The sequence below is a fragment of the Molothrus ater genome, chromosome 10, assembly GCF_012460135.2.
Source record: "Molothrus ater isolate BHLD 08-10-18 breed brown headed cowbird chromosome 10, BPBGC_Mater_1.1, whole genome shotgun sequence".
NCBI lineage: Eukaryota > Metazoa > Chordata > Aves > Passeriformes > Icteridae > Molothrus > Molothrus ater.
This window is the reverse complement of record NC_050487.2, coordinates 6024771-6048779: the sequence shown is the minus strand read 5'-3', so window position 1 is coordinate 6048779 and position 24009 is coordinate 6024771. Positions and strand designations below refer to the sequence as shown.

The following is a 24009-nucleotide window of genomic DNA, read 5'->3' as shown; positions in this document are numbered from 1 at the left end:
TGCTGTTGCCAGGAAACACTTTGTCCACATTTCAGAGACTTGTGAGTTTTGGTTGCTTCTATCTTAGCTCAACAGATTTGCCCTACAACTCATGGATAGAGGGCATTGTCTCCAGCATCCTCCAGATCAGTGTGCCAGCCTGTCTTGTGAGGTTCCATTGTCACTCTTAGCTGGTGCCACTACAGTTGTGACCTCTGGCCTGTGGCAGGATGGTTCAGTGCTGAGGGGGATGAAATTTCCTTGCAATGTTATCCTTCCCTGTGTCTGGGCTACTCAGGTATCCCTCAAAGAGGAGTTTCCCACTGATGCTGTGTACCCAGTGCTGCTGCTGCTGCTGCCTTCAGGTCAGCCTGACACCTCCATGTTGGTGGAGGAAAGAGAGTGCTGGGCTCTCATGGTGGTGGTGCCGTGGACCTCAGCAGGTGGCAGATGGATGGCTGTTTTCATGGAGTCATTTGTTCTCTACCTGTTTTCCTTACAACCTGGACACTGGAGTTCACCATGTTGCTTGGCAGCATTGGGACACCATTTTGGGAATAAGAATGTTTAGCAGTTGCTTTAGCTGTAGGGTTGCTGGAAGGACTCCTGTCCCTGGGCACAGGTCAGTGTGTCATACACCTGACACAGAGCACTGTGACCTCCCTGGTTCCCTTACAAACAGAGCTCTTCTTTAATGGGTTATTTACATTCCCCAAGGCACAGTGTCCTGTAGTTTCAATGTTTGTGTCTGTCTGTACTGGGAGGAAATGCTGCTGCTGGTTAACTGATTTAGTGTGTTCTCGTGGGTAAAGGTTCCTCCTGCAGCCTGGTGGGCAGAGCAAGGGTGCTGGCTGTAAGCTATAAGTATTATTTTTGGGTTCTGTCATCCATTGCATGTTCCTGCAGGCAGGAGCTCTCTGGGCAGAGATAATCCAAACTGTTGATGTGCTCTGTGCAGTGCAGTCAAGTTGAGGAGCTCAGTGGGCTGACCAAATGGGCAGTTGACACAGCACATACCTGTGTGGAAGCCTCCTAGTGCTCAGAGCTTAGGGAATGTTGGCACAGTCATTTTTCCCTGTGTCTAGGCCCAGAATGTACCATCTGCAACAGAAAGTCATCATGATGTCTCTTGAGAGGTAAAAGGATTTGTATGTGTTTTCCTTTGCTATGTCAGGGAATAGCTGACCTTGGGGCCAACTATGAGCTGACTGCTTTTCTGTGTTTCTGAACACACTGAAGCAGCAAAGATCAGTCCCCAGAATGCATGTGAGATTTAGTCAGGACTCTTTCCAGAATCCAGACTACCTCAAAGTCCCTCTTTGCCTTAATTTCCCAAATAATTCAGTTCTCCTTTAAAAAATCTAAACCTAAGCTCTGGCTTCCTGGTTCATGGAGTGGGAGGCTATTGTGTGCCTGACCTCAAACTGGCTGCTGCTCAAGATTCTGCAACATGTGATGCCTGGTGTTGCATCAGGTGATGGATGGGGGATTTTGTTGATCCCTCTTGGCCAAGGCATCCTTGAACCTTCTATTTTGAGAGGCCCATATGGTCGCAGGACTGAAGGAAACACAAACTTTAGTGCTGCATCCCATGTGCTGCTTCTGGGAAGCTGTTGACAATTACAAGAGCCCTCACTTCTGCAGACTGTCACTGGAACCAGAAAAGGTGGTGGGAAAGAACCTGCTCAGCCTCTTTGAGCTCAGTGTTTTCTTTGGAGGTCACTTCATACTCCTTCATTTCCCTTCTTCCCCTATAAATCATGCTTTCTCCAAGGTTATTCCCCAAGATTTCATTTCCCTCTTTTTGCTGAAACCTCACATCTCCAAGAAGGTGGTGCTAGACCACACTTATTTTTCCATAACTAGAGGATTAAATCTTCCAGACATTCTTTGAAGCCACTGAGAGAGCAAGGCTATTGCCAGTCACCTGGAGGTACATGAGGGATTCTTAGGGGCTTGTTTGTTCTCTGTGTGATGAGTGATACTTCTTGTCCTCCTTTCTCTGAGGCTAACTCAGATTATACTGATAGCATTAGTGAAGAACGATTCCAAGTCTGATGTCACTTTACAGCAAAACCTTGGAGGTTTGTTGAGACACTCACCAGACACTGGGACTTTGCAGAGTAACCCAGGAATGAAGCTGCATTTTGTGGAGCAAAATGTACTGAGAGTGGTGTGAGGGACTGATGCTTGTGTTGGAGAGGGATGAAAGAAGGAGCTCCAAGCAGAGCTCTACACACACCCGCATGTGTGGAGTCACCTGAAGTTCAGGAGAGCAGTTTTTTAAGCACTTTTCTTTAATTCCTGTTGTCTGTATGACACTCTGCTCTTCCCTTTGTAGTTCTCCAGCAGCAAGTTGACAAGGACTGTGAATTTGGGATATGTGTCAAACCTCTAAACCTGTGAGCTTGCAAAGAGGCATGGGACTTGTCCTGCTGATATTCCCAAAAGGAGAAAAACCCTTGGGGATACTTTGCATCTCCAGCAGTGAAGTGTGAAAGTGGAAATGGACAGTAGATACTGAGCTGTAATTATTGGGAAGCAGGAGTCTTTTCTAGGCTAGTGGGAACATTCAGAGGGTGACCTGAGTAATCTGGAAGAGTTGAAGGGTTTCAGTGCCCTGAGTAACTTTGTGACTCTTTGACAGATGCTTCCAAAAGGAACAACATTGATAACGGGAACTTCAGGATGCGCCACGCTGAAATTTTATCTGCCTAAGTAGCTGCTAGTCCAATTCCATTAATGTTTGCATATTTAATAAACTTCTAATGTGGGATTTTAATGAGTTGGCAGTTATCTCTGAACACCCAGCAGCAGCAGCAGTCTCAGAGTTTAGGTGGCTCTCAAATGGAGATTTCTCTCACTTAGAAGGCATGTGGCCTTTCCTTGGGCAGTCAGCACTTGGCAGGCTCTGGAATACTTTGATTTGGTTTGTACTGATGTACATCAACAGTGAATTTTTAATTTGGATGGAGCCCTAGGGTTAAGTTTTTGGGGGAGGCATCTTTTTAGAAAGCCAGATTTAAGAGAAGTGACCTTGCTTAATCTCATAACACACCATTTAGCTACTTGGGCTGTTTCTTGCTAGTGATCTAATTATTTTGGCTGTGAAATGGGACTGCCAGGGAAATTGCTTCTAACGTGGCATTTACTCATTTACACTCCCAGTGCTTTTGCTTTGCCTTTTCAGCCCAATTTTGCAAACATATGTCCAACTTCTTCTAGTCCCAAGCAGGGTAAGAAGTGCCCTGGTTGTGCTGCACAGTTGGACCCAAGTGTCTGTGGTGAGGAGAAGGAAGGTAATCTGTTATTGAGGGAATTGTAGCAAAATTCAGCAGAGCAGTTCAGTGCTTATGCTTTGGAGAAAAACCTGAGTGTAGTAAATATATGTCAGTATGTCAAATGTAGCAGGCAAGCTGAAAAGGGACTTTTGATAACGCAGTGTAATTCTCAGTTCTGGCACCAGCAGGACTTTAAATAAGTCCCTTGCCCATTCCCAGTCTTCAGGATGAATTCTCAGCATGCTACTGTGAATGGTAGATGTGTAAGCTGTGAGGGTGGCAAGGGTGAGGAAATAATTCCTTACAGCCTCCTTTAAGATAAAAGAGCATTAATTCAGTGACTGGATCATCAGATGGGTTTCAGGTGACCTTTCAGTGGGCTTGGTAAAAAGCAGGAAAAATGTAGTGTTTATCTGAGCTGTAGTTTAAATTGAAGTTCTTTTTATATCTCCAGAACACCATTTTGGGAGGAACAGCAAAGAGAGTTAAGGACAAAAACTGATGGACCATTACATCTTCCGAAATGAGCCTTTTCACACTTTCCTACTGGAAAATAACATGTCCTGAAGGTGAGTAGGTTTTGTATGTGACAGATGAGCTGCCTGATGTCTTGGGCCTTGACCAAAGGCGGATCCACCCTCATTCCAGCTTGGCCTGACACTGCCTCTCTGGGCTGGCACAGCCCATGGAAACGTGCTTGTGAAAATGTGTATTTTATCACCAGGAGAAACAGGGAGGAAGCAGGGAATATTTTCCACTAATGAATTATCATTGATTCAGAAGCCTTTGAAAAAGCTGGAGTGCTTAGTGAAAGAGGTGTGAGCCATTGGGAACACTGATATTTTCTGGTGAGTGGAAAAAATGTAGGCGTTTTATTTGCAGCATGAGAAAGTTAAGCTTGTAATACAAACTTTGGTTTAGTTTGGCAAGGATATTAAATTACATAAGGCATTTTCAAGTTTTGTTCCAGTCGTACCTCAAATGATATTTTCAGTGTTCAGAAGAGCTGAAGGAGAGTACTTGCTATCAAAGATGATAAAGTAATTTCCCCAAAGTAAAGAACATAATGCTTGAATGAAATTAAATCAGAATTGTATTTTGTAGAGTTTGTGATATCTTTTATGCTATTTTTGTACTCAGCCCCTTAGGGCTGTAGGCAGTGACCGTACAGTTTTGTTTTAAAATCCTGTAGTAGCAGAAATCAAAATGGGAAATGTTACATAAGTCCTGCACTCAACATTGAAATAAAATCAGCATTTCTGAGACAGTTAAGGTTTAAAATATCTTGGTTTAGACTTTACTCTCACTGTCATAAATAACATATAAAAAGAAGCCATGAGTTATGTAGGTCTAAGTTTGCCTACTTAGCAGCATTAATTCTTATTTTTTTAATTAGACTAATAAATTTGCCTTTCTGATGGCTACTTTGTTAATAATTTTTTTCCTGTTTTTTGGCATGAGCCAACTAGCAGCTCTGAACTCAAAGCCAATAGTGGAGTGTAAGGGTGAAGAATAGGTAGTTGTCAGTTGTCATTCTGCCTGCACAGAAATTGCTTGAAAATGTTCAGCGCTGGTGTCACAGGCCTTTTGTACATAAATGCTTTTCCATGTGAAGTAAAAATCCCAGTAGAAGTTTAACCTAGAGTGAATTCTTCATGTGCTTTTATAGATTTGAAGCTCATGAGCCATGTGAGTTACTTGAACATTTGTATACTTGGTAGGAGGAGAGCCTCTCAGGAATGTAGGACTTGACAGGTACAAGAGGATGCAGTGTCAGGGATTTTACTTGTTGAGGAAGAAAGGTCTTGTAGCTGGAGAGAAAAATACTGTTCACGTTCATTGGTGCTCTTTGGTGTCTGGAATGATCTGCACAGTTCTGCATAAAAGGATGGAAACCTGAAAGCCCCAAAGCAAAAGGTGTGACTGAGTTCTAAAAGCTCTCTTGTCTTTCCTAAGTGCCTGTGTTTTCCAAGTGTCCTCTTCAGATGTTATCTACGAACCTTTTGCCAAAAAGCCTGTAAAGGTAGGAATCTCACTGGGAAGTACTTTTCTGGTGTAGTCTGTGTTTTGCTGTTGTGTGGATGAGCAGAAATACTTCCTCTGCCTCTTGCTTTCTCCTTTCCCAGTCTGTAAAAGGTGCAACTTTACTCTTTGGAGAAAGATTGTGCAACAGAGCGAAGAGTGAAAAGAGGATATTTTTTGCTGTTCTAAGGCTTCTTTGTTCTCAGAGGTCAGGAGGAGCTGAGCTCCAGTGATTTCATACACTCTCCTATTACCTGTTCTCATGCTGGCCAGAAGCCTAAAGGGACAGATCCTCCTCTGGATGAGTCATTAAGTAAATACCAGGCTGTTCTGGTATTCCTGCTCTGAGTACTTGTTCTTATTTCTTGTGTGTTGTTTACTCGCTGTTTTCGTGGCTGCTATCACAACCCCAGCAGATTCTGTCAGCACAGGGACTTCTCACGGTGTGCAGCTGGGGAGAGGCACCTGCACTGGAGCCAGGACCTGTTCCAGCCTTGTTCATGGAGGGGTTTTCAACAGTAGCTGGGAAATACTTGGAGATATTTCCAGTAAAACAGTTCTGGTTCTTGGCTCTTGATCAGAGGCACCTTGCCAGGTGACCTGGGCTGGATGTGGTGGTGCCTGCTCTGGCTCCATCCCTCCTGCAGGACAGGGCATGGGAAGGAAGTGCATCCCGTGGGGGCACTGGAGCACACAGTGTTCTGAGCTGGCACTGGAGCCTTCAGCAGCTTGTTCCTGCTGGGCTGCTGCAGGGAGGGCTGCAGCTCTGTGAGCTGTGCTCCTCCAGCAGCTGCTGCAGGATGGTTGTTGAATCCTAGAACCATGAAATGGTTTGTGTTGGAAGGGACCTCAAAGCTCAGTCACTAGATCAGGTTGCTCAGGGCCCCATCCAGCCTGACCTTGAACAATTCCAGGGGTATGGAAGCCACAGCCTCTCTGGGTAACATATGATGACATGGTGCATCTCCTGGAGGAGATTTGCAGCTTCTGTGGGGACAGGGACAGGGTGCTTCAAGTGTTTGTGCTCACTGGGAAGCTCTACTAGCCAGGGACAAGGCCATGTTATCCACTGGCCCACCCATGCACCATAAGAGTGACTTGCAGTGTGCACACTTTCTGATATTGGATAACCCCTGGGTTTTGTCTGGAGCCTGGATTTGTGCCTGTTTTTCTTGTGGAGATTTGCCTGTATCAGGCTTCTATCCTAACTATAAAACCTTGAATAGGTGTAGAGGTCCCTGGCAGGATAGCTCCTTGCCTGTCTGCCCCAGTATGTCATCACTAATGGCCTTATGGGATTTGAAAATGCCTTGGTGTTTGTGGATGAAATTCTTGTCTCATTAGGACAAAAATATGCCATCAATTTAACCTGCATCTTGACAAAATATGGACAGTTTGAACCTGAGGCAAAAACTGAATGATGCTGCCCAGCCAGAATCAGTTACCATCCTTATTTTCTCTGAGAGAGAGAATGTTTACAGTGCTGCCTGGCTGGGACTGTTCTGGAGGAGCTGACCAGGCCATTGGAGGTCAGAGCTGTGAGGCAGAGCTGCATCAACTTCTATTTACATCTTTATTTTACTGATGCTTCCTTCAGGGCTTTGCTTATTCCCTTCTGCCAAGGGAAGCCCTCCCAGCCACCTCCAAAGACACTTAAGTAAGTCCAGCTCATGGTGTGGTTCTCTCTGTTTCCTGGGGATCCCAAGGGTTCCACATGATAAATGCAAGCCCAGTAGGTGCTGCTGAGCTGTGGCACAAGCAGTGTGAGCAGCCTGAGACACACCAAGTGTGCTGTAGGAAGACCCATAAGATTCATCCCCACATTGAATTTTCAGCCAGTGTTACAGCAGTGGATTTGGCAGCTTGGCTGCTGGATGTACGTGGCCTTTCTGGGATGTTTCAGCTGCTGTGCTGGAACCATTTGTTTTGCTTTAACTGGATGTGAAATATCAGCACTGTGGCCTGATGGATTCCCTTAACAGCACAGTGTACAGTCAGCATCAGCCTGGGGTGAGCTGTTTGCCCACTGCACTGTAATTAACTTGCCCTGAGCAAAACTTCAGGAATTCCTGGTCTGGGACCTTTCTGTGCCAGGAGATGTCTGCAGCCCAGTTTAGTTAGAAAGTGTCAAGACTAAAACCACTGCACATCTTTCTTTTATTAAGATCTGCTGTTAAGAAAATAATTTTTGCTAAGCAGAGAACTTTAGTCTGACGTTTAATGAAGGGAATAAACTGTAAAAACCTGTAATCACATTGGAGGGAAAAGAAGCCATTGTTTCAGATTCCCATGGTGGTTTTTCTAGCTGCCTGAGTAAAACAATTCTCTTTTCAAGATATATTTTTCCTACATGTAAATATTGTGTGGATGCATTTAAAAATGTTTGATCATGTTCTGGTCATGTGTAACTTTTGGCTACTGATTAGTAGATACAGGTGCAGCAATAAAGAAACTGTAAATTTGCCAGGTAGCATTGCTTGTCGGCAGGTCCCTTTATCAAATAAGATTATATTGTTTCTCAAGCACATTGCACTTGCCATCTTGAAGCAGAATTACATTTCTGTTAAAATAATGTTTGCTCAGAGCTTCCAGGTAAAGGAGAATTCAGCATTACTGATAAGGACCACAATCCACTTTTATTTAATTCATTAACCACTTGGCTTGGTCTCCATTCTCTGGTGCCTGAGTGTTGCATATCCTGCTATTTTGGAGTAGCTGTGTTTAGAAAGCTGCTCAGTTTTTTGTATTCTGGTGTCTGTTACCACATTTTTTTTGCACTGAAATTTTAACCCCTGTCTTTGAGGTGATGCATCTTTTAAAATCTTTACTTTAATCTCTGGTTTTCTCTTTTTTGGTTCGCACAACAATGATAAAAGCAACCAAGTTTATGCTGGGGTCAATTTGATTGTAATAAATTCCTTCTCTCCTTCCTTAAGCCCCAATGCAAATGAAGAAAGCTGAATTTACTGTCTGTTCTTCATGCCTTTTTGTCCAGTGCAGAAGAAAATTAAGCTACTTTGACCTTTCTTTGACACTTGCAGTCAGCAAAGATGAGGGCAAAGGCTTTGTAAAAGTAAATGAAGTTGGTATTGTTTTCTTCTAAAATAGTTATTAATGCACTCTAGTGTGCTCCAGTTAAAGTCCCAGCCTATGAAGGCGAGTGCAGGCAATCTCAGCTGCTATTCCATCCACCTTCAAGGGTTTGTCCATCTGTGAAGAGCCCTGTGGCAGAGGTTTGAGGTGCTGGCTCTCAGTGGGTACCACACACCTTTGGTGAGCTCTGTCCTGCCTTTCCCCTGGCATTGCTGCTACTGCCAGAGCATCCCTGGGTGGAGGCTGGGCAGGGCTGGCTGAAATCAGGGGCTTTGCCACTGGTACATGACATGGAGCAGAAAAAGGACTCACAATCAACTGAATGGTTTCACAGAATCCCACGATGGTTTGGGTTGGAAGGGACTTTAAAAATCATCTCATTCCACCCCCTGCCATGGACAGGGATGCCTTCCACTAACCCAGCTTGCTCCAAGCCTTGTCCATCCTGGCTTTGGACACTTCTAGGGACGGGGCAACCTGGGCCAGGGCCTCCTCACCCTCACAGGGAAGGATTTCTTCCTAACATCTGATCTAAGTCTCTCATATTTTAGTTTAAAACCCTTCCCCTTGTCCTGGCATTCTCCATTACAGCTGTAACTTAGGAGGGGAAAGAGTCTGCATAGTTTACCACCCAAAACCTGATTGTGTGCTGCTACTTTGTATTTTTCTGTTGAGCTTGGAAAATGGAACTGTGTTCTCTGAAATGGTTGTGCTCTGTTCTGAGAGGGAAGGTAAGAAGGGGGAAACCTTAATGTTTGCTTGACAGAATGTTGAAACAGAAGCAGAGGATGTTGTATCTCAGCCCAGGTAATTTCAGGTCTAACAGAACTCCTGCTTACACTTTGTATTCCTGCTTCTCTGCTGTGTATTTTGTACACAGCTGTGCTTGCACTGGCTGCCTTATCTCAGAGGTGATTACACTGTTATCTTTATTTGCTCTGCCCCTGTGCTGATACCAGCCCTCAGCCAGCCCTCTCTGTGTCCAGCTCCAGCATGGGCACAGTGGAGGCTGCAAAATGAGCTGGTGCTTAATGCCTTGCTTGTGGATGGGAGAGTGTTAATTGGGAAACTGGACAGCATAACTTGGTGGTGAATTCAAACTGTGCTTGCTTCTCTCAGGCACAGACTGCAGGAAATGGAAACCAGCCCTGATTTTTTCCTGATAGAAGAGTTTCCAAACAAGTTCTGTGTCTCCAAGTAAAGGCTTTTCTGGATGAATGTCTCTAGAAAGTCATAATACATTTATGTAGTGTGCTGTCTCTTGCAGTTAAAATGATTGGCAGTTTTTGGGAAGTGCCATCTGAAAAATGCAAGGGATTTGCTTTCTCCTAGTACAGTACAGAAAATTTCCTTTTCCTGTTTCCCCACCAGAAATGGCACAGCTCTGTAATGGAGTAAGGTGTAGGTCACTGCAGTTTGCATTTTGCTTTACTCTGAAAAGAGCTCATCCCTTCAGAGGTGCTCTTGGTGCTCAAAAACTGCTGCTGCCATCAGCCAAACCAAGTTTGTAATTACATTGCTGTGAAAAATGGACTTTTGCAGAAATTAATTTGCATCCCTTAAAGAAATTAATGGTGCCAATATTGGAAGCCAGGTGATACAGAGTGAAGGTCAGAGTTTGAGATGAGTGCACCTAAAAATTCCTCTCCTTTGGCTTGGGTGGCTGAATGTGATAGTTTAGATTAAAACAGGCCAAGGGAGCCATTGTGTAGCCAGCTTTTGAAAGCCAGGCCTTTCAGCTCCATGCCTAAACTTTTGGATGCAATTATACATTTCATTCATGTGTAATATTTACTGAAGTTTCTGTTCTTAAGTGTGATAAATGCTTTTGCATCTTGCTTAAAAGGATGGGCAAAAAATCCATCTTGCATAAGGAATAGCTCTGTTTTAAGGCTGGATAGAAATTTAGCTTAGTGTGAGCTCTTGCGATGAATACTGTTAAGTGAGTTTTTCTGAATTGTCTTAATACTGAAGGATTTTTATACAACAAGTTCATATATTTGAATTTTTACATATATATATGTGTGTGTGTGTATGTATATATATATGTGGCTAGAGATATGTCCAGTAAAAATGGGCAATTTGATTAAAGCAGGAATTTAAGGAAGCGTTAGAATGGTTGCCTGGGGCTTCAGTATGATTTTGCAGTGCTCTGGATGGTTAATACAGAATAGACTATCTGCTAGGACAGAGAAGCCCAGAATAATTTTCCTTGTCCCAGTTAAGTCAAGAACTATTAGAGCAGTGGAAATAAGGTTTCAACAAGAGGGGAAGAAAGGGTGAGGGACATGTCAGCTCTCAGTCTTGGTGGTTCGAGGGGAGAGTTACAGCATTTGGAATGGAAGGAGGGTGAGTAGCAGTTACCAGTGAAAATAGACTGATGTTGCATGTAAGTGCAATAGGAATGATTTTCATTCTTTCTGGGGCTTTTTTAAAAAAACAACAACAAAAAAATTCAAGCTAGATGAATATTTGCAGTAAGACATGGAGGTCAAAGGAATATGGGATTTCCTTTGACCTGCATGTTTGTCAGGAAAGGCTTTTTCTCTGCTTTCAGACCTGATGTTTGAGCCATTTTGAGTCATTTCTCTCCAACCAAGTCCCACCAAACAGTGCTTCACTGGCCATGCAGGAGTTTGACCCTCATCCCATGGCTTTGCTTCCCTGGTGCTGGAAGCAGGGGAGCAGCTCAGAGGCTCCAGTAAATCACCTTCACTGTCTAGCTCATACTTAAATGTTTGGAGGAATGCCATCAAGTATTTTTTAAATGTACCTTTCCCTCCTTTTCCTAAGGTATATTTTTCTCTCTCTCTCTGTCATGTCTTGAGGTGTTGGATTGTGACACTGCAGTAGAAGTAACATTTCTGCAGCATATTGAAGGACCAGGACCTTGACAGGGATTGTGTGAGAGGAATCTTTAGCCTTCTCTCTGCAGCACCCCGTGGTGGTTCACTGGAACTACTCAGGAAGCAGAATTTCTAGTCTCTTTTGGAAGTGCAAGGGTAACAAGACAACTGGGAGGAATGAGAAGGTGTTGTGGTGTTAGCCAACAGCCCCATGTGCAGCTGTGAGGGCTGTGTGCCCAGGAGCCACAACCAGGCACCTTTATTTTTTCTGGCTGATAGTCTTCTAGTCCAAGGGGACCATCAATAAGGGACCTGTGAGAAGAAATTAGCTCCTTGCTAAAGGAGAAGATGTTCTGCTCTGCTCTTCTTTGCAAGGAGCTAACTCAGCATTGTGCTTGAGGATTGATCTTCAGGACTAATTTCTGATAGTGCTTTATCTTTACTCTCCTATCAGCAGTCTGGCTTCAGAACCCTCCATACCTCATTCCATTATTCCCTTGGCCAAGGGAGTGTTGAATGCAATACTCCTGAGCAGTTCATTTGATTGTTCTGTCTCTGGGGTGACCACAAGAGGATGGACCAGTGTGTTCAGGCTTCCAGGAGGTACTGCAGGGCCTAGAGAACATCCTTCTGCCCATTCTGAACTCCTGATGTGTCTGGAGCAGGAGAAACTCTTCTCACACTTGGGTAAAAATACAGTCCCTTCCCTTAGTCTCCCTGGTTGGTATTTTGCAACATCAGGGTTAGTTTCTGTGGTTTTCAGGTTAAAATACATATGCTCCTGTGTAGCTGAGATTCATTATCTGTACAACACATTTACTTTTAAATTACTGAGAGCAATGAGCCTATGTCTGCAGTGCCTCCCTCCCATGGAGCACATGGGAAGGAAAAAGTTTGATCAACCTGTTTGTTATAGAGGAAAGGCAAACCCACAGGGGAGGCAGAAGGGACCATTAGGTGTTCTTGTCTTCTCTGCAAGCTCCTCTCATGTGCTAAAGGAAATTGTTCTTCTTGTCATCTCAGATGATTATATTCACAAAATCCCACCCCGAAATATCATCCCTGTATTAGACACTGACCAGCTCCAGTCAGAATCTTATTTTGTGCCTTTATTTTGATTACCTTTGTTACCTCGGGCACTTGGCAGGAGCAAAAAGCCTCATCATTCTGATTGCTTCGGTTTCCCAAGATGTCTTTAGAGAGGAAATGTTTCCTGAGCTTTGTTGCAACCTCTTAAGTAGAATTTGGTCTTTCTGGGAATCATGTGAGATCAAGTGATTGCCTGGAGCAAGAGAAGGTACTGAAGCTGCAATAGCAAAGACCTTGATATCAAAGGCCACATGCTACTGCTCTCCACCTCTTCAGCCTTAAATTACCAGGTTATAAATTCATCCTGTGTTCCTACAGAATGGCTGGCAGGTACTCAGCAGGTGAGCTGGGCTGTTTCTCAGGGAACAGTTCACATTTGTATCCCAGCCAGAAATTTCCTCCTGCATAAACTTTTGTCTAGTCTTCACAAGATGTACTGAGTTGTCTTTTGACCTTCTTCCTGTGTGCTCCTTTTAATATTTTCTTGGTTTTCCTGGTGTCAGTCAACAAATCCATGTCAGCGTGTAGCTTTGACCTTCAGGTTTGCAGCCCAGCTTACACAGACACCTGGTAGGAGTAGAAAATACTGTCCCACAGTAAAAGTCTAATAGTTGTCTGTTTTTTCCCAAATCTTGGCTTATTGATCAACTTGTGTAAAGAATTTCTTATGAAAAACTTAAATGAACTCCTGAACATTTTCTAGAAGAAGAAAATGGAGAAAAATTTCTTACAGTCCATGTTGATGTGGCTGAACTACACATACACACAGAGCATTGATTAACCTGAGTCTTCTGCTCACAGTGTGTATTTTCTTTGCTGTGCTCAGTCAGAAATGCATTTCTAGCAAGCTGAGGAATGTATTGTATTTATGGAATGAACTGTGTTGTAATACTCATGGAAAAATCTCTGCTAGGACCACTGTGATCCATCTCTGATGGTCTGGTCACATACCCTTGTGGCCTTTCCTCACCTTGGATCTACAGCATAAAGGACACAGCATCTTTTCAGTCATTTTGCTCATAAGCAGATTTTGTAGTTTAGTTTAGTGTAGCTCTTCTAAAATGTTTTCATGTAGTGGCCCCATCAGTGCTGTGGAGGCTCAGGTATTGCAGTATATTAATGTGGCATTATTTTTTCCTTTGGTTTGTTTTGTCTGCTGTTTGGCACAAGAGAGACTTCCCCATGTTCCCCTGCTGCCAGCAATTACAGACAGGTGCCAGTCCCCAGTGGGAATGCACATTTCCAGCCAATATTTACAGCTGGTTCTGTCCTGGAGGGATGGAGCTGCTGCTGTCAGTGGAGGTGAGGGAAGTTTCCTTTTGGCTCTCCAGTGAGAAGCAAGATGTAAAATGCAGCTCTGGTGATGGCTGGAAGAGGGTTTTGGTGGGTTTCTTTTATGGCTCAAGCTATTTAATGTTCCTGTGCTTTCCTCTGAGGCAGAGGGTCCTGGTTGGGGGGTGGCTGTGTCATCTTGGTCCTGGTAAGGAGGGAGCCTCCCTGGCACAAAGCATGACTGGCTGAGTCTCCTGAGCTGTTCTGTGAGTTGGTCCTAGAGCTGATTCCCTGGAGTGTTCTCCCTTCTGCAGCCTTGGTACCATACCAGGGGGAGGTCACCAGTGTTTGGTAAGAGATGGAGCTGCATCCCCTACTCAGTGCCATCTACCTTGTATATTCAGAGTGAGTTTCTCAGAAGAAAAAATGACATGGTTTTGTCACAAGAGATTGCAGTTACAGTGGAATTGTATCATAATGTGTCAGTGTAAGTGTTTAATGCTTTCTGTCATTTGAGTAGCAGTGTACACCAGCATTTTCCTTGTCATCTGTATCTTTTTAGTGTTGGACTTAGCTTCTTTCTCCAGAGGCCTGCAAAGGTCATTGTTTTGCAAGGAGAAATGCCATGACATCAGCTTTTGGGAAGCTGAAAATCCAGAGCAGCCAGCAGTGACAACTGGGGCCCTGCTTTATCAGAGGTGATACCATCCTGTGTCAGGTGTGTGTGGAGGAGTCCAGGGTGCTGTCCTGGCATTGCAAGGTTTTCTCCAGCAGCTAAATGCAGTGAAAAAGAGACTTCTGATGTGTCTGTACCTGCAATGAGTAGTTGTGTCCCTGGAGGTTAATCAGGGCTGTGCTGTGGGTTTCTGTTTCCTCCTGATTTTTTTGACAAGCAGAAAACTACTTGTTGGAGTCACATCTCACTGTCACTTCCTCCCAGCCTTGAGGCGAATGCAAAAAAAAAGAATTATAGTGTATATGTTTTTAAATCTGTTTGTGCTTTTAAAAGAGAAAATCTGTACTCCTGGATAACCTTGACTTGTAGTGTGGATGTTTTCCAGAGGCTGGACAAATTTCAGCAGCATTTGTTGTGCACTGTTCCTACCTTACCAGTGTGTGCAGCTGGATGAGTCTCTCCTACTGGGAGTGAGGAAGACTAAGCCAAAGGGTTTCCTGCTCTCATTCTGAGCTTGTCCAGGCAGTCTTGGGCATAGCTGCTTGGACATAATTCCAATAAAACAGTTATGCTGCTGGGGTAAAATCTGGGTCTAAGTGAGCCTTTGTGCTTGGTTTTAGTGAAGTCACATTTCTCTTTAGGATTGCAGACTGGGAGGAAGATTAGATATGCTGGTGGAGGCAGCAGAGGAGTTGTCTGAATTTCAGCAACTGGCCATAGATGCAGGGAAAAGAGTGAGATGAGAAAGATTTAAGGAGGGAAAGGAAATAGCCTTCTCTCTGATGGTGAAGGGGAAAGAAGCAGATAATGGTGACCAGGTGGCAGTCTAAGGGAATCAAAGAGCAGGAAAGGGAAGAAGAATGGAGCTGGAGACCCCACAGGGGTCATGGAATGCATTAATGCATTTCTTTTTCATATTCTTCTTGCATTTTAGGCAGGAAGAAACACTTATTAGCAACTTTTCTTCAGGATTTATCTAACCAATTTGAGCTTACTGTTTTGAGTGGGATGGGAATAACTCAAGGAAGTGATGGGGAAAGAATGATCCTTACTGATAAATTAAATTTGTGAGGAAAGGAGCACAGGGAGAAAATCAGTCCTTGTAGGGACAGTTTTGCAAGAGGAACAGTTCCAGGTGGGTCCTTTTTCTGCTCCTAGGTCTCTGGGGATCCATTTTCTCCTGTGTTTCCACGTGCATCTTCCTTCTGTGGTTCTCCAGTTTCACAGTGTTCTTAGCGGGCAGCATGATGCCTTTTATCGGTGATCTGCAGCCCTGGCTGCTTCCTCAGGTGTGGTGCAGTAGCTCTTGTTATCCTCTGCACTGGGCTGGGCTGGCAGAGCTGTGAAATTGAGGGCTGGGAGCACTCCAGAGCTCCCTGTGTGCTGTTCACCCTGGTGCTGCTGCCCTGAGCAGAGAGAAGGAAGGGAGCTGAGTGTGACTGGCTTGTGCAGCTCTGTCTGTAGTGTCAGGTATGAAAATCTCCCTGGTGCTTTTATTTTATACTTATGTTCTCACTGTGTGTCATCTAGAAATCAAAGCAGGAGTGTGCAGTTCAGCAACAGCAGCAAAACTGTGCTTACTACTTATCTGCTGCTTTGCTCAAATTAAACATTTATGGGGCCAGAGTCTCCTCACTGCTCCATCTCAAATCTTTCAGCCTCCTACACTGTGATGATTTTTCTCTTTGCATTTTGACACAGCTCCTCTAAGAATTACAGTGAAATCAAATTATTCTCCACTTGTCTCTCTCTCCATCTTTCCTTTGTGTCCCTGGTTTGCTTTTTTTCCCTTGACCATGACATATGGGGAGCAGCTGTTGGTAGAATCAATGTTTTTATTGAGGTTGAGTTGAGGTTCCCCCCAGTCTGATGGGCAGAGATGTGCTCTCAGTTGTTGGTACCTGTTTCTGTTCCCTGGCCTGTTCCAAGGTGGTGTGATTGTGTAGGAGCTCCTCACTGCTGGAAGCAGGGAATAACCCAATGCTGCAGCACACTGCCTGTTGATGCTGCAGGCTGTGTTGCTGACTTGGTCTCCATGGAGAGCAGTGGGATCCTTCCCAGGCCTGCATCTCATCTGCCCCTGCTTTGTGGCCCGGAGTCAAACCTGGGCAATAGTTCTGTTCCTTGGGAATGCTGGAGTGCAGATAACTTTTGCAAAAAAAGGGCCATTCCTGAGCCTTGCCAGAGACTTTTACAGGACCTAGTGCTCAATTTTCCCTTCTAGAGCATGGTCTACTTCTTTGATTTAAGTTTGCTAGCTTAAAGCAGTGCTGCATGGATGCTGAAAGCCCACGCTCCTAAAATAGATCGAGTAGAACGAGCACTTTAGTGCTGACTCCTCTTCAGGAGAGGAGAGGGAAGGTAACAATGAGCAGATGGCAGGTATTAGTCATATCACCTGATGTATCTGAGCACCTCAGACCCCATGGCACAAAGGTGCTGGGGGAACCTAGAGGGAAGGAATCCTTCCAGCAGACCAGGCTGGCTGTTGGAGTCGCACAGGATACAGGCAGAGTGACCTGAGAAAATGAGGGGACTTGCAGCCAGATGCTAACCTGAGGAAGGGATGTTCACAGAGAGCCCTGGCCAGAGCCTGGGCCTACATTTATCTGCCCAGTTTTCCAAGCCATTCCCTCATGTATTTGACAAGCTCTCAGAGCATCACTCCTTGGGGCTCCCATGCTTTGTTCCCTCTGCACAAGGGGTAGAACAAAGGTCCAGGTACCTCAGAAATAACTGAATTCCCCAATTTCAGGATCAGCTGGAATGACATTATCCTAGCTTCTGCTCTAATAAATGCAGTGCAGAAGCTGCTTGATCTTTTCCTGTAGTATCTAAATTGCCAGTGTGCACCTTGCAGTCAAGCTGGGCTGGCCCAGCATCCCTTCCCTTCTCCAGGTCCTTAGTATCCACGTGTTGGCCCTGGCCCAGCTGGCAGTGGGCTCCCAGGAGAGCCTGGAGATGTTCCCTCCTGCTGTGTGCTGGGAACACAGCGTGGCAATGAAATGTAGAATCTGTGCAGTCCCTTATACAGCAGTGGCTTCTGGCAAACTTGACACCATGGAACAAGCAGGGCACAGAGGTGCCTGCAGTGGAAGTGTTGCACTTCCAGCTGCCTGCTCTGGCTGCATTGTTTGTATAATCATTTACTTCCAACCCAGCCTGGCCAAAAGGCAGCTGTGGGCACAGTAGAGGGAAGGGAGGTCCAAATCTGGGCTCTTTTGACTCCCCTGTGCAGAGATGGGCTCATCAGGAGTCACAGCATTGATATGCTCTCCCTGAAGAATGGCTTTTTTAAAGTTTTTTACCCCATTTGTTTTAAATTTTCAACAGCAGAGGCTGAATGTGTGGTCTCCTCCTTTTTCTCATCTTTTGTTTCAACTTTTTGGCAATAATTCCTAAAGAGCTGCTCTGCTGGAGTTACTGCCATCATTTTTCACACTTGTGCTCAGCCCTCTGCAGAAACCAGGCACCTTGTGGGCCTCTGAATTACAAATCCCATTTTGGTGGCACCTTGCATCCTTGGGCTTCAGCTTCTGCCAAGCACCTCATGAATGTAGGAAGGGAGTAAAACTTCTGCTGTGATACATAAGGGGTTAAACTAAGCTCTGTTTATTCCTGTTGATGCATTAAATTGTGCCAGAGCATTTGAAAATGCAGCAGTGGACAGGGCAGCAGGCAGTAAACACCGTTAAATGACAATACTGTTCAATATTTGCTGTTAATTGAGAGAGGCAGCAGCTGCTGGTATGCAGCTTCAGCCAGGATGAATTAGTAATGAGTCTGTAACTGGGTGCTTTTTTTTTCTGGTTTAAGGTTGCATCAGCCCTTTATAGTTCAGTAACATGATTGGGATAGAAATAAAAATCATAGCATGCCCTAAATTGAAGATTTTGTTTTGTTTTTGTTTTCCAGTGAGTTGTCATGGAGCTTGGTGTCAGTGATAAATTTGGCAGCAGTAATAAAACTGCTTTGTGTTTAAGGACCAAATTTAAAGATTTTGGTTAGCTTTTCCCACGTGGCAGCCAGTGGGAATGCAGCAGGCAGAGCAAGCTCCTCCTTTGAAACAAGGCACTTCTGTTGGGTTCTCAGATGTTTTCAGTTCAAACAGGAGTTTTGGTTCAAGTTTCTTTGCTGGCAGTGCTGCAGGACATGGGGTATGAGAGAGTTCTGTCCCTTGCTGCAGGAGGAGAGGGAGCACTAATTCAACACTTCCTTTGTCCTTTCCTTGCACTTGTGCCATGGTGTGTGTTGAGCTTAACCTTTGAAAACTTGCTGATAAGCTGTTATCAGCCAACAGTTAAAACAACAAACCTTTCCACCTTGCTGGGTTGGGATAGGGACTTCCCAAGGCTTCAGAGCCATGGTGTGGAACAGGAACATCATTAATCCAGAGCAGCCAGGCTGGGGGCAAAGTTTTCTCTCTGAAGAAAGCAGCCACAGCTGCTGCTTTCATGCTGTTTACGTAACCTGCCCTGTAAGTATTTATTTTGCACAAAACGCTTTATTTTGAGCTGTAGATGTTGTTGTGAAAGGTCAAAACTCTGTTCTAGTGGTTTTTAGCAGATCTGAAGTGGGGTACAGGAAATGAAATTCCAGCTCAGTGGAAAACAATGCCAACAGTCCTATTGATTTCAGCACAGCTCGGCTTTCATCACAAGTAGAAGAATTTCGAAGCAAATAATGTTGTGTTTGTTCAGTGTGTTAAACAAAAATCCATCTGCAGGGGTCTGCACTTGAATCCAAATACTTGGAATTCTGCTGCTATTTTGGTAGGATACTAGATTGAAAGAATTCTTTGGGTCCACAATGATTATGTTAAAGGAGAAAAAGAAAATTCAATCAGCAGGTGTGTTTGTGCCCCTGCTCCCAGCGGGGGTGGTTTCTGTATTGCACACCTTTGGCCTTTGGGTCTCTCCTGTTCACATTGGCAGTTTTTACACTGTCAGTAAGTGCTTTTATGCATCTTTAAGAGCTTGAGGCTGCCACACACCATGCTGGCTCCTGGACTGGATTATAGAGGCATGAAATCTTTCAGGTTGGATGTGGGAAGCAAGTGCTAAAAGCCAATCCAAGGCTATAAAAGGTGGTGGTAAATGGAACTGCAGGAAGAGCTGAAAGTCCTCCAGCCCCACAAGTCCCTTCCCATTTAGGCACTGACTATTCCCACCTTGGCTGCCAGTGATAAATGGTGATTTCAAACCTGTCCTTAAAACCTGTAATTTTTTTCCCATGTGAAATGCAGTAATTTATTCCAGTGGCATTTGGCCAACTTTGGGCATCTGGTGTCTCATGTTTTTTATGAACATCTCTCCAATTTTCTCTGCTGTCTCCTATACATGTATATGATTTGTGTTTACAAGGATAAGGTATTCCAATATATTTTTTCCTATTTTGTGTGGTTTTGATTCTTTCAATCTTATTATTGTTTCATCTGTAGTATTGCTTACAGTATTTGTTTTCTTAAGCAAGAAAATAAACCTTATACTTACATGTATCATTTCCTGTCTTAAAATAGTGGGAAAAATTATAATTACTAGCTTTTGAGGCTTTTTTCATTGATTTAATTGAACCATATAGTTTTCTTGTGAATAAAGGCAAATATTTACATTTTTAATACATAAAGTATAAACTCTAAAGTTTGTCTAACAAAACTGTTAAGATACATGTATGTTTTCTCTAGAGTTTACTTTGAAATTGTTCTGTAATTAAAATAGTTAATGCAGGCCTGATATGGGGCCACACAGGCTCCAAATTGGTACTTTCCTGTGCAAGAATATTGTTATATCATCATCCTCCTGTGAATGTAGCCTGACCCAGACCTCACAAGTTTTCCCTTATTGGGAATGTGGAATTACCTGTCCTGTTTTTGTGGCAAGCCAGCAAAGATAAGGAGAGATATAAAATTAAATGACAGTAGTGACAAAACTTAGTATTTTTCTCAAATACAATTGGCCCTTGCTCCTACTTCAGGAAAAAATTAGGAATGAGCTGAACTTCCCAAACATTGGGGGTGGCCTTGAGAGCAGCTGAATTATGGTGCAGAACATGAGGCGGGTGGTGCCACTTGGATTTTTTTTGTCTAAGTCTCTTAATTCTGGCAGGTCACTGTGCTGATATTTCTAACCCTCTTCCTCAGTGTTGTAGTAGCTTGGTTGTGTCTGAAGGATGCTGAAGCATATGAGGGAAACCATATGTGTGGGTAGAGAGGAGCTCTTTTAAGACCCGGTAGTTTTGAGTTTGCATTAAAGGTCTGTAATTTCAAGGTGTTGGTTTATCTTTAATTTTATGTAGAACTGGGCTAAGTCCTGCAGCCTGGTAAATTTGGGGGGGGAGAGGGGGCTGGGGTGGTGGAAAAAGTGCAGTGGGCTCAGGACTGGGAGTCTCAGTAGTTGTTGTCTCTCTCCTTGCATAGTTCTGGTAGTAACAGGAATAATGATATTTTGAGTTATATGTATGTAGGAGGACTGAAGTAAGTTATGCTTTCCTAAAATTTGCTTAAAATTAGGAAAACAAATAGCTTGGAGTTTGAGTATAAAATTAGGTGTAAAATATTATTAATAGATTACCTTGATGTATGTTATTTTACAGGCTAATCCAATCCTGATGTAATTTTGTAACGTGGAAAGCTTTGAGCTCTTTTACTGGAGCTGCTTGCTTAATTTAGATTAAAATTGTACCATAAAAGGATTACAGAGTGTGTGCCTGTGCTAAGAAAGGATGTACTAAATATGCTGGGGTATTTTTCTACTCCCAGCTCCTTTTTGAGAGTGCATACTTAATTCTGGATGTTCTCTGCTGCCTTCGAATGTGCCACGTAACATCACGATGTGCTGCGGGGATGTGTTGGCTTGGTCCTGGGAGCATTTTTTCAATGCACTTCAGCAGGATTCTGAGCTTCCTTGTTCTTTCCAGAGAGAAGAATTCAGTGCTGGACTGTCCTAAACACTACCCATGGTGCAGCTTCCGAGGACAGCTTGATTTCTGTGACTTGAAGAGGAGGCACATGTGCAGTGAGCCGAGAGGACATGGGCTTCCAGTGCATCTGGAACAATGATCAGGTACCAGCAGTTGTTGATATTCAAATTGTAGTTACCAGTCAGAAACTCAAAGAGATATCAAATGATAATGTGCTCACTCCTGCAGTTGTCCTTAATTTCTAAATACACTTGCCTTTCTAAGGTAGGCATGAGCTGAGTTCACCTTCTTGTTTTATGTTGTGTCCAAAGCCATTTCCCTGCTGAACCTGTAGAGACCTGATGGGATCCAGCTCCCATGGGAGTAACAGGAAGGGATTAGTGCCAGAGGGGTTGGTGCATAGATGGAGGTGAAGTAAACGTTTACATTTTTCCAGTATAACTTGGAGTCTGAAAGCATTTGAATCTATTAATTTGGCTGTATTGATTTTGTGAGGGGACAGCTTTAGCACATTATTTTCCATTCTTATGAGTACTTTTTTATGGTATTTCCCTGATGATTGGCTGGAGAATGCAGATTCTCAGAGGAATCAAGGCTGTTGTAGCTGGAGTAGAGACACCAGCAAAGTTCCAGAAAAGCAGAAATCCATGGTTTATTTTGGATATTGCCATTCCTAGGAATATATAATCTCTTGATTCTATGTCATATGTGCAATTTTTTATTTTAACTACATTTATCTTATGTATTAAAAATTAAGTGGTAAAACTTGTTAGCAAACCACATATATCTGTCTATATGAAGAGTTGAAAAGGAGCTAATTCTATAAAAACTCTGTAAGCTTTGGGGAATTAAGTTCAGAAGAATATGTAAAAAATAGTTGCTTGTTTCTTTGTAGATGCTGCTTGAAAAATCATTTTTTCTTGTCTATAAAATTATTTAGAGTTTTCTTCACTTGGTGGCTGGGTATCTGTGTAATGCAAAAAAAAGTAGTTGTTTTACTCCAGGAGACTGAAAATGGGTTTGTTCTACACATCTTCTTTACGTTTGTGTGATCTTTCTTGTACAGAGATGCTTCATGCAGAGAAAGCTACAGATACATAATTTTAGGATGTGCCTGAGCCACCTCTGAGTGGGATTGCAGGAAGATGTGAGATGGAGCTACATTTTAGGATTTGTTTCCTAATATAAAAGCTGTCAATTTTTACCCATTCTGTGAGGAGTGGTGGGTGCTGTAGAGGCAGAGCATCCATATATTTAGATTCTGGCTGTCTCTTGTTACGAGCTATTATTAAGGTGAATTATTTTGCTGAAGAATTGAATTCTCCCTTGATTTGAACCTGGTTCCATCTCTGTGAAAGCAATTAGTTGCTTGAAGCACCCTGTCCTTGCTTCATCAGTGACAATTCATCAGTTGCTTCTAATTGATCTGATTCTTTGTGGTTAATAGGCAAGGCACTCAATATGGGAGCGCTCTGTATGGCGGTGCTGAGTAGAGGAGGCTTGAGGATGGAAGGTCTGGCCCTAAGGGGCACTGTGACATTTATAGAGCACTGGAGGTTACAGAACACTCTGTGAAGCTCTGGAGGGTCCCAGGGTTAATGCTTCAGCTGATGTGCTTTTGAACATGGCTCTCAGTCAGCCTCTCTTAGCCATGACTTGAATTTACTGATGTGGTGCTGGTTTTTCCCAAGATGGGCAAATACAAAGCTGTGCAATACAAAGCTGGTGGTTTGGGCAAGAGTATTAGGACAATGGCAAAGTTTGATGTGCCCCTTGGGTGAAGTCTGTTTAACTTTTGCTTGTCCCTTAAGATCAGTTCTGTGATTTAATTCAGAAAATACTTGGGGTGCTGTGCAGTGACCCCTTTGGGGTGCTTTCTCCATCACACTGCAGTGTCCAATGTTGTGCTTGAAAACAAGGACCAAGCCCCACTGCTGACAAGTTCAGAGTTCTAAACTCGAATATTCTGCTATTTAAAGTGATGTCACAACTCCTGAACTGAGTAATTCTGCATTGTGATACCTCACAGATCAGAGACTCTTCTGGTCTGCAGTGAGCACTGGGGAGCAGAAGCCTCTTGGGAGGGAGGAAAAAAAAGCAAAACCTGCTGAAAGCTTCATGAGTGACATGGGTCTGGGAGGAAGATGCTGAGCAGGTTTTGTTTGCCTTGGGAATATTTACATAGAGCTGATCCACTCTTCTTGAAGGAACTTTATCACAGTACTACAGAGAAAACTGTTGGTGCTAAATATAGAGCCTTATTCTGGCAGTCTCATGACTTGAGTTCTGCTTTCTTAATGGGCTTTCTCCAGTTTTTGTAGGTTTTTTGGTAGAAAATCTGAATATTACTCCTCAAAGGGGTTGTGTAACAGTAGCAAGGATAAGAAAGATTAAATTTGGTGAGACCTTGCCCTGCAAAAGATCAGAGGAATTTTTCAGCTTCTGCTGTTGCTGTAAAGCTTTCAGTGCCTCAGTATCTTCAGAGAAGATCCCTCAGAGGTTCCAATAGTTCATCTTGATCTTTTGCATCAAAGCAATATCACTATTGCTGGACAGCTTTTGTGAAATGATATTTGTTTCCTTCCTAATAGAGGAAACAACTTAAGTTCCTTAGGCTGGAGCTGTTTACCATTTAGAAAAGTTCTTCTCACAGCCTGAGTATTTTTTTCTTCTTGCACTTTGAGTCCATTGCTTTTCCTGGTCACTGCAGATGAGGAGCAGGACTTCCCTCTTTCTTTGAAGAAACCATTTGTGCATTTAGTAGAAACATACATATCTCATTCCTAGCTTCTCATTTCACTCTGTCCAGCCTGGGCCACCTCTCTGAGTTACC

General features: G+C 43.6%; 1 protein-coding gene across 2 annotated transcripts in view; it reads left to right on the top strand.

Moving 5' to 3' along the window:
- MAP3K13 (mitogen-activated protein kinase kinase kinase 13) overlaps window positions 1-24009 on the top strand; it is a 69476-nt gene that overhangs the window by 4881 nt on the left and 40586 nt on the right. For both annotated transcript variants that reach the window (XM_036388522.2, XM_036388524.2), the window contains exons 2-3: window positions 3715-3829; window positions 21174-21319. The gene's annotated coding sequence lies outside the window, so the exon portion shown is untranslated. The remainder of the gene's footprint in view (window positions 1-3714; window positions 3830-21173; window positions 21320-24009) is intronic.